The 11,229-nt window shown below is 45.5% G+C and overlaps 1 long non-coding RNA gene across 1 annotated transcript; it reads right to left on the minus strand.

Moving 5' to 3' along the window:
• Positions 1-712: 712 nt before the first annotated feature.
• LOC309342392 lies at positions 713-8,933 on the minus strand. The gene is made up of 2 exons (XR_014156767.1): positions 8,435-8,933; positions 713-1,814 (listed from the first exon to the last, which is right to left on the minus strand). It is a non-coding gene; the product is annotated as an uncharacterized lncRNA (long non-coding RNA).
• Between the last annotated feature and the right edge of the window lie 2,296 nt (positions 8,934-11,229).

Below are 11,229 nucleotides of genomic sequence, written 5' to 3' on the forward strand. Positions count from 1 at the left end.
CCCTAGGAGACATGATCAGTTTGTCCCTTGGCACCGGGACATTCCCAGGGGAACTGAAAGAGGCAGGGGTGCGCCCGCTCTTAAAGAAAATATCATTAGATCCTTTGGATCTATCCAATTACCGCCTGGTTTCGAATCTTCCGTTCCTGGGTAAGGTGATTGAGAGAGCGGTTGCTGAACAGCTTGATCGGTTTCTGGATGAAACATCAGCTCTGGATCCATTCCAATCCGGCTTCCCCGCTGGTCATGGGACCGAGACAGCTCTGGTCGCCCTTACACACACATTCCCACACCTCCTCCTCTCTCCCTCTTCTGCAGCCCCCTTCTAACACCCCCCATGCTATGTTATTGTATCTTTAAGATTAGTAAACTCCTAAGAGCAAGGCTATGAGCTTCTCCAGTTGAAGAATGTTAAGTTTCTTTGATGGATACTGTACATGTGTGCTTGTTAATAAAATATCTCTTCTAAATCACTACATTGAACCCAGAACCCGGAACGCGGACCACGCAAGGTATCAGGAGTGAAATAGGTTGTGTGGAGGCACTATGCAATATTTGAAGGCTTCACATCCTTTATCACAGTTAAGGAATGGAAGGGGGAGAAGTTTGAAACAGACGTTCCCCTGACTTCCACTAGCCTTTCCTTCAATGGCAGAAGTTTGAGTAAAATGGAGATGGTGGAAAACTGAGATAACTGTGGCTTTAGGAATAATGGAGGGATGGAGGAACACTGAGCAATTGGTGTGTTTGTATGTGTATGTGTGTTTGTATATATAACATTTTAACAAGGAGAAACAGCAGAGATGGGTACGGAAGCAACCACCCAAAAGCTAAGAAAACAGAAGAATGAAATGGAAAGTGGAATTAAAGAGGACAAAGAGACTTTGGAGAACAATATGGATGAAGGATTGCCAGAACAGAAGGATGAAATGGTGGAGCTGGAGGCAACAGATGGTGTAATGAAGAAGTCCTTCACAAAAGGTGACTAGAGGACTGAAACAGCCAAATGGGGTGTTGTGATGTTAGAGGAGTGGAAGGAAGCCACAGATGAAGAGATGAAGAGACATCAGTTAGATGTTGGGGGCTCCTACTCCTTTTAACTTTTTAAACTTTTTAATCTTTTAACCCTCTTCTTATCAAAAGTTTGGCAACCTGGGGTTTTATATCAGACAACTTGTGAAGTTGGCACTGTAAGTTAGATCTAACGAAGTCGAACAGCTTAACAGCCGCTGCCCAGCCTATTTCAAGGACTCATAACTCTAAACAATTTAATTAATCTTCTGAACTTTTTCCAAACTGACTCTGACTCAGGCTTTGACTCGGCGTTTTAAATAAACTAAGGGAGGTGAAGCTGTGTTGCAGGAGTGTTCCGCTTGTGCTTGCCTCTGCCCTCTTGGCTTGTGGGCCCAACTGTGCTGTGTGCCTGCTCTGTCTTCCCAGTTGTGGGTCCAGCTGTCCTGCATGCCAGCGGTGCTCCTGGACTGAGACAGACTGGTTGAGTGCTCGGCATGGAGCCTGGGTCAAGATATATTACTCTGCAGATGTCTCAACTGAAAGGCACCTAGGGAAGCCAGAGGGGGGGGGGGTTCCACCCTCAAGACGCCAGAGACTCTTAAGCCACAGGGCTGGCAGCTGGTTGTAGCAGAGGAGAGGTATCATCCTGTGGCCCTGAGAACACCAGCTGTAGGGGAAACCAGAGGACTCCTGATGCCAAGTGGAACACTTTCTCTGCCACTACAAGTGCTAGCGCAACAGCAAGAGGAGGGCCCCCTGGGACCATCGGGCATGGCATTGACATCAAACAGGGCATTTATCTGAAGAAAATTTATTGCTCAGATAAGCCTTGGCGTCCAGCCCGCTTCGGCTGCGCAGCTACCAGGCTGGCCTCCGGACTTCAAAAGCCACATTCCAAAGGCTCTGAGCAACAGCAGAGTTCAGCAGCGGCAAGAGAAAGCTGCAAAAACTTCTTCAGTGCTTTCTTCAGTGTGCCCAAACAAAGTCCACTCAGGATCTTAGCAGCTAAAAGCAGTTTTATTTACAGCAGACTATCCATTATCTATCACAGCGAACAGCATCGTGAAAACACGTCCTCTCTCCTCAAAAGCGAAAGTAGAGAGAGAAGAACAATATATAATGCAACCCCCTGCGCTGCGTGAATCCTCTCGCCACTAATATGGCCTTATACTGCGGTTCTCCTGTCGCTGTGGGCTTAAGACAGTAAACCCAGCGGCTACCCACGGCCTGTCTTCCCACCGGCAACTTCGTGAGGGAGAACACGGGGACTTCCGGGTTGGCGCCATCGCCGAATGGCGGACTCCCTCCGAGCTCCGGAGGGAGCCTGCTCGGCAGGGGCTGGGTCCTACTGCGCCGGCGACGCGGGGACCCTTAAAAACCATGGGCGCTGAAACCCATGGACATGGTGACTCGGCTGGCACCTTTTGAGCCCCCCCCCGACCCGCGAAGGAGCCTTTTTAAAGGCTACAGAACGGGTGACAGGGGGGGTGGTGCTTTGAGTCCTCCGCTGCCCCTGCCGAGCGAAGCCGCATGCCATTCGACGGAGAGCGCTGACTTCTTCTATTGGAAATTTGGACTTAAAAGCATAACCCGTGAGTAATCGGAACTTGGATTAAAAAAGGCGAGAAATTTTTAAAGAATTTGGAACGAGCGGGGGAGGCGTAAAAAGGAAGTCAGCCCCCCCTGTTGTAGAGGAGCTAAAGTAAAGGACTTAACATCTAAGATTGAGCGCAACCTTATTTTGATAAAGTTATGAAATTTCGCGATGGAAAATTATAAGATTGAGCTGGAGGAGAAAAGTGGAATTTAATCAAAAAGCAACCCCCCCCCCCGGAACCTGGGAGCGTTTTAGTTAGAGCGCCGGGAGAAGACAAGGAGAGGTTTTGACAGCTGTCAAAGAGCTGTCAAAGCAGAAGAACAAAAATGAGAACTTTGTTACGAGGACTTTGCCGGTTATATTTGTTACAAATTGGATACAAAATGTTTAAAACAAGGAATAATAAGTTACTTTGACTGGTGGACGTGATCTGGAAGGGAACTGAGTTACTACAATCCACCTAGAGGAGCCGAGGGATATTACAAGTTGTTGACATTGAATTTGACAGAACTTTTTATCTCCTGGGAAACTGCAGAAATGGAACACTATTTTGGCTACAGAGGTTTACACACTAAAGTAGACAATAGACTTATTTATTGAAAAATGGAAGGGACTTGGCATCATGTTTCGTTCCTGAATAACAGAGCCTCTGCAGCGGAATTTAGAAGCTTTTGGAATTAGAACATTTGTGCAGGAAAACAGGAAAAGAAAGAGGAGAAAGATTAACAAGAACAACAAGAATAATAAGAATTGGACAAAGTTGGAAGTGGGAGCATTTGGGACATCCAGATTTGAAAGGTTTAAGAAATAAAATTGGAGTTTTTACTCCCAAGTATATAAAAATCTGGATGGAAAAAATGGGCCTTTTTGAGATAGACTCCTTCCAAGATTGGACATTTAAAATTAAAAAAGACTGGTAAAGGACTATGGTTTAAATAAATGTGGGAGCTCCAGGAAGACATCAGATGTTGATTAATATGGGGAACGCAACCAGGAAAAGGGGGAGGGAAATTTGGAATCCAAAGGGTGTAAAATCATATTTTATTTTATTATATTTTAATTTACTATGTATATTAAAGGGGGGAACGCGTGGAAGGGAATAGGTCGATCTTAGGAGGTGGGAAAATATTTTTAAATTGGGTTAATGATAATAAGGTTAAAATTTGGGATAATAAATTGCTGATTTTATTTGTAAGAATTGGAATATAAGAGGGGGAGGGAAGGGGAAGTCCTGGAAAGATGTTATGGAAAATAAGATTTTAAATTTGGATGTTTTTTTTTTATATTGTTATAATTGGAAACTCTTAATAAATATTATTTTTTTAAAAAAAAACAACTTTGTGAGGGAGAACACACCTAGAGACTCCATTGAGTTCATCTCCTTCTGCATCGCCTCATGCCATTTCCTGGCTTCTTCCTGAGGCAGTTTCTGAACATCTTCAAAACTCTCGGGTTCACACTGTGCCATTCTGACCCACATGCTAGTGACGGCAAACCTTTCAGGAGGTTTCCCCTTGGTCGTCCGAGCTGAACGGCGCAGCACTACTTCAGGAACCCCCTCTGACCCACTGGGGCCAGCCAGAACGTCCTTGGCATCAGAGAGCTCCCCCTCTGACTTACTGCGCCTTCTGGACTTCTCAGCCGAACCTGTGGGGGAAGATGGAGCACTGCGTTGCTCAATCTTCACAGCCTTGGGAGAAATTCTCCCCTCTGCCTGCACTGGGTCTGAACTCTGAGCCTCAGTAGCAGGTTCAACCTCTTCCTCTCCTTCATCAGCAGAGTCAAGCAGACTCTCTGACAGGATGTCAGGGTTCCCATGTATCCTTGCCCAGCCACTCTGCTCACAGAATTCAGCACTGTTAATGAGCAGAATCCTGGACTGATTCCCTGACGGATAAGCAAACCTCCACCCCTTGGTCCCTGGCTCATACCCACAGAAAATCATCTTTTGGGACTTGGGTTCACCTTTCTTGCATTTGGCCTTTGGTATGAGGACCCAAGCCTCACAGCCAAAAATGCGGAAGTAGTGCACTTTCGGCTTCTTTCCGTGCAGCAAGAAGTACGGTGTGTCACCTACCACTGAACTGAACGACCTGTTCAGAATAAAGTTGGCCGTTCGCCAAGCCTCCCCCCAAAAACGCTGTGGGAGTCTGGCATCAAACAAAAGAGCTGCGGACATCTCCCCTAGAGTCCTGTTCCGTCTTTCCGCAATCCCGTTCTGTTGGGGACTGTGTGGAGAGGACAATCGGTGTTGAATCCCCTTTTTGCGGAAGAAACTTTGCAGTGCAGACCCGGTGAACTCCCCACCGCGATTGCTCTGAAAGTTTTGCACCCGTGTGGAAAACTGCAGTTCCACAGCCGCAATCCAGTCTTTGATTAGCGGTGCAGCCTCATTTTTGTTTTTCAGCGAGAAAACCCAGCCGTTCCTCGGAAAATCATCTGTCAGTGTGAGCGCATACCTGGCCCCACCCAGACTGGTCACAGAGAACGGACCACACAAATCTGCATGAATTAACTGAAAAGCCCTAGTGGTCACCCTCTCAGACCTTGGTTATGTGCACGTTTTTACCTTTGCAGACTTGCACGCTCTGCAATTTAGAAACTTAGCACATGATTTCATTTTGCACCCTTGCGTACACTCTGGGATCTTCTTCACTGACCCCCAGGACATGTGAGCCATGCGTCGGTGCCATAAGTGAGCACACGCATCATGAACCGGAACGTTGGCACACCGTGCTTGAGCCACCTCTGTGTCACCTGTACCTACAAAAGAAGCATCTATCACAAACAACCTGTCTTTACATTCAACACTGACTAGTTGCTGTCCATTCTTAGAAATAGAACACTTATTGTTCTCAAAACACACTTTGTAGTTCTCAGCAAGAAGGGCGCTGACAGACAGCAACGCGCAGGACAGTCCTGGAACAACAAAAGCCTGGATTGAATCCTGTAAGAAAGAACAAAACCATGAGCCAGTCTGCGTGAGAGCATGTTTAGTCCCATCTGCTAAACACACAGTCTTTCCAGAAGTTACAGAGGTGCAGTTCTCCAGAAATCCTGCAGATGGCACTAAGTGATGCAAAGCACCTGAGTCGATGACAAAAGCCAGCACAGCATCCTGTTGACAACTCTTGACTGCAGCCATAGAGGCTGCCAAATGTTTATGTTCAGTGTCTCTGCCAGCTGCCTTCGGCTTGCCTTTCCCACGCTTTGAAGAAGAGCCCTTTATCTGGTTGCTATGGGAGACGGCCTTCGGCTGTTCCTGTGCCTCCACTGGACATTCTCTCACCAGATGGGAGGGGGAGCCACAGCGATAACAGCGGCAAGAAGCAAAAGCTCTCACAGTCTCCCCTCCAGCTTTTCCTGCATTCCCTGCACCCCCACTCCTGGGAGCACAGCCTGGGCCTGGAGCTTTCCCCCCCAGCTCTCTGTCTGCGGGATTCTTCATCGCAGAGGCGGCCCGCCACGTAATCAAGATTTAATTGGTCGGCCGGCATCGCTTCCAAGGTCAGACACAACTTCTCATAGCTCCTGTCCAATGAGCTCAAAAGAATGTACACTTTGAGCTCCTCAGAGAGAGGGACCTGTAGCTGCCGGAGCCTGTTGAATGCTGCCAGCATCTGGGTTATATGCTCCTGCATTGACCCCCCTGGCTGAACCTTCAACTCAAAAAGGATCCTAGTAGTATGGATTTTGGCCCCAGCCGTCGTTCTCTGGTGGACACGCTCCAAAGCATCCCAGACGGCTTTCGCAGTGCTCAAACCATCAACATGAGGGAGCTGGGATGAATCCAGGGCAAGGATTAAAAGCCCATAAGTCCTCTGGTCCCTTCTCTGTGCTGTAGCTGCCTGCACTCTGGCTGCCTCATCAGCACCAGCAGCTGCTGGGGTAGGTTCAAGTTGAACACAGCCCCACAGGCCTTTCCCTGTGAGCCACGCCCGTGCTCTTCTTGACCAGTCCTCCCAATTTTGCCGATTTAATCTCTCAAAGGGGACATTGAAACTCTCCTGGAGTTCTGCAATCTCCTCCCCCGGTCCCCCCTCGGGGCTTTGGAGTACTCACGTGTACTAAACCGGCTCCGAGGATAGGCCTCTGGTGTCCCTTTGCAGCACACAGCTTGCAGCCAGGCTCCTTGCTTTTCTCCCAGGCAGAGCCTCAAAGCAGGTCTTTCTTCCGACAGCAAAAAACAGCAGCTTCTCAGCTTTCACAGCCTTTGTAAGCACACAGCACTTCAAACAGGCTTCAAAGCAGCTTCCTCTAATTGCAGTAACTATCGTCCATAACCTCTGAAGAAAATTTATTGCTCAGATATTTTTTTTTAAATAATATTTATTAAACTTTCCAATAAAAACATACAAATACAAAACAACTACAATAAAGACAAACGCAAACAAAAAACAAGTATAATTTCAAAACTTATTTTCTCAACCTAATTTCCCCGACTTCCTCATACCTCACCGTTTTGTATTCTAGTTTCATTATCCCATCAGCAACTCCATTCCCTTATTTCCCAAAAGTTTTTTTACTAATTCCATTCCTTTTCTTACTCTAATGTCTCTGAAAACCACAATATTTTTAAGTCCATGTCAATCTAACATTCCTTAATCTTATAATATTTGTTAAGATAGTCCTTAAATTTCTTCCAATCTTCTTCCACTGTCTCTTTCTCCTGGTCTCGGATTCTGCCTGTCATCTCTGTGAGTCCCATGTAATCTGTCATCTTCATCTGCCATTCTTCCAGGGTGGGTAGGTCTGGTGTCTTCCAATACTTTGCAATAAGGATCCTTGCTGCTGTTGTGGCATATAAAAACAAAGTTCTGTCCTTCTTTAACACCACATGGCTGACCATACCCAGGAGAAAGGCCTCTGGTTTCTTCAAGAAAGTGTATTTAAACATCTTTTTCATTTCATTATATATCATTTCCCAGAAAGCCTTAATCCTTGGGCACGTCCACCAGAGGTGAAAGAATGAGCCTTCATTTTCTTTACACTTCCAACATTTATTATCTGACAAGTGGTAAATTTTTGCAAGCTTGACTGGGGTCATATACCACCTATAGATCATTTTCATAATATTTTCTCTCAAGGCGTTACACGCCGTAAATTTCATGCCGGTGGTCCACAACCTTTCCCAGTCAGCAAACAAAATGTTATGACCAATATCTTGCGCCCACTTAATCATAGCTGATTTAACTGTTTCATCCTGCGTATTCCATTTCAACAGCAAGTTATACATTTTTGATAAATTCTTAGTTTTGGGTTCTAACAATTCTGTTTCCAATTTAGATTTCTCCACCTGGAAGCCAATTTTCTTATCCATCTTGTAAACCTCCATTATTTGGTAATAGTGGAGCCAATCTCTCACTTTATCCTTTAATTTCTCAAAACTGCAGTTTGAAGTTACTACCCTTTTATTGCTCAGATAAGCCTTGGCGTCCAGCCCGCTTCGGCTGCGCAGCTACCAGGCCGGCCTCCGGACTTCAAAAGCCACATTCCAAAGGCTCTGAGCAACAGCAGAGTTCAGCAGCGGCAAGAGAAAGCTGCAAAAACTTCTTCAGTGCTTTCTTCAGTGTGCCCAAACAAAGTCCACTCAGGATCTTAGCAGCTAAAAGCAGTTTTATTTACAGCAGACTATCCATTATCTATCACAGCGAACAGCATCGTGAAAACACGTCCTCTCTCCTCAAAAGCGAAAGTAGAGAGAGAAGAACAAAGGCTGGAGACTCTCGGAAATGACGCAGTATCCCCCTCCTCCCAGAAGTAGGCAGGGCGTACACTCTGAGCTGTTTAACCCTGTAAGCTCAGGTTCTCCTCACAATTTACTGAGCCTGCCCCGCCTTCCTTTGCCCATCCCCTAAGGTCACCTGGTTGTTCAGGTTGGCAGATTCAGAGATCATTCAGAGATCATTCAAGTAGACTCGCGCTGGCGCGTGATGCTACAAGAACTTCGTCTGCTACAAGAACCTTTTTTCTTTTCGTTCCTCCCCCCCCCTCTTCCTTTGCCATTTGTTTTAGTTTTTTATAGTTCATTGTTCCATGATAATATTTAAGTTTTGCTTGCTTACTGTTAGATGTTTGATTTTTGTTCTCCTGCTATTTAGGTGTTTTTTCTTCCCTTAATGTACGTTATATGGTAGTTCTGTTTAGCTGTGGAATGTTTTGGGGTTTATTTTTTAATTTAATTAATTGGTTTGTTTAATATTAGAATAGTAGGCTGACAAAGAATATAATAATTTCATACAATCAGAGAGGTAGCTGATGTTTAGCTGGTTTGTTCTACTCGACTAATTAGAGTTATCGAGTTGTTGATCCTATAAACAGAATAACTCTCTTGCGGGGACACAATTAGTGCCAGCACCGTCCGTTAAGAGTTTGGGTGTAATCTTCGACACCTCCCTTTCCATGGAGGCGCAGATTGCAGCTATAACAAAGGCAGCATTTTTTCATCTCCGCCAAGCTAAGCAGTTGGCTCCTTACCTCTCTCGCCCTGACCTAGCCACTGTGATCCACACGACGGTCACCTCCAGACTGGATTATTGTAACTCACTCTACGTGGGGCTGCCCTTGATTATTGTAACTCACTCTACGTGGGGCTGCCCTACCCAGAAACTCCAGCGAGTGCAGAATGCCGTGGCGAGACTCCTTACGGGATCCTCGCTGCGAGATCACATTCACCCAGTGCTATACCAGCTGCACTGGCTCCCGGTGGAGTACAGGATTAGGTTTAAGGTGCTGGTTTTAACCTTCAAAGCCCTATACGGCCTAGGACCCTTGTATCTACGGGACCACCTCTCCTGGTATGTCCCACAGAAGAACTTACAAACAAAAATATCTTGAAGGTCCCAGGCCACAGAGAAGTTACGCTGGCCTCAACCAGAGCCAGGGCTTTTTCGGCTGTGGCTCCGATCTAGTGGAACGCTCTGTCACAAGAGACTAGGGCCCTGCGGGACTTGACATCTTTCCGCAGGGCCTGCAAGACAAAGCTGTTCCACCAGGCCTTTGGCCAGGGCACAGCCTGACTCCCTCCTTTGGCAATCCTCACAGAACTCTAGCCCAATGGTTGCCATTAATCTAATTTGAATTAATTTTATAATGAAATGAATTTAGAATGTTTTTTCATTTTACTGTTGTTAGCCGCTCTGAGCCCGGCTTCGGTTGGGGAGGGTGGGATATAAATAAATTATTATTATTATTATTATTATTATTATTATTATTATTATTATCCTAAGCTGGCAGAGTTAGAGTTGGGAGAGAAAGGAGTCTGCACACAACTTGGAGTGAATTTAGAGAGGAAAGCTATCAAACCTCTGGAATTTTTCTTGGAAAAAGAATGGAAGAAGTGCAAATGGAAGGGCTATTTTTTTCACAACCAAGATGGAAATTCACAGCAATCACAACAGGTTCAGGTTGTGTCCTTCAGAGCAGGAGAAATCAAGCTTGCTCCCTCTTCCAAGTGAGAGCCCTGGAGATATTTGAAGGTGGCTCTCATATCTCCTCTCAGTCTCCTCTTCTCCAGGATAAGGATGGGCAGATATTTCTATCTTGGCCTGCAACCCTTTAAGCAGAAATGCTAGAAATCGACCCTGGAATTTTAAGCATGCAAAGACTCTTTGCATCTTTCCTCATGCCCTGCTCAGAATCAGTCTATCATTTTGAAGGTATTCAGTTGGGTGGGTGGGAGGGAAGAGTGAATTTAGAGTATAAGCTGTCATGTCAGAACCCTCTCTTGGGCTCAAGGGAGAGAAACATATTGCACCCATGAATTTATATGTAAACAATGCTTGTTGTTTAACTGTTGCCAGCCTGACAAGTAAAGATTTATCTTCACCTATTTGTGTAAAACATTTTTTAAAATCACAAATAGCTAACAAAGCTTATGTGCTCAGTCATAGCCAGCAGGTGGTGATAGAGAATGGCAAGAAGATTTTGAAGTCAATCCCAGAAACCAGCAACTCAGCACAGTAAAAGATATTTTTTGCAGATTTACCCCTTGATCCATGTCTGTTGAACTTCCTGGCACAACTTAGTCTCAAAGTTTAGTTCATTAAATTTTACTCTTTTTTTTTACAGTTCATTAAATGTTTCCTCCCCCCCCAAAAGGACTTTCATTGGTGATATTTTCCAATTCAAAATTCTGAATATGTGGCTTGATTCCACTTTACACCTGTGAATTTTCACTTACAACACCTTCACTTGATAAGCCTTTCGTTAGTAAGCCAAACGTTCCCTGCTCTTGAAGACAGGGAAGTCCAAAATCTGCATGCCAAAGCACACTAAGTGGTGTCTCAGTGCTTTTCGTAAGGAGAGCAGTAACTGCTGCTCTTTTAATCCTTTAGTCACAGGAGTCAGTCTTTCAAGAGGTAGGTTCTTGGCCTCCTCTAGCTATTCAGTTTCTGGCGGCCTGTCGTTTCCCCTTCTGTTTGCACATACACGGTTACAGTTCAAATGTCTCCCGGGAACGGGGAGTTCTGACTGCTTGCTTAGGGCATCTTATGAGCCTTTCTAAACAAGTTTCTGGGCTCAGAAACCTACCCCCCTACCTCCACCACTTTGATGCTTCCAAAAACCCTCACACAACTGTTTTTACACTGGATTTTTATCCAGACAAATTTCTTTCT

Source organism: Podarcis erhardii (genome assembly GCF_964252035.2).
Source record: "Podarcis erhardii genome assembly, chromosome: 5".
NCBI classification, from domain to species: domain Eukaryota; kingdom Metazoa; phylum Chordata; class Lepidosauria; order Squamata; family Lacertidae; genus Podarcis; species Podarcis erhardii.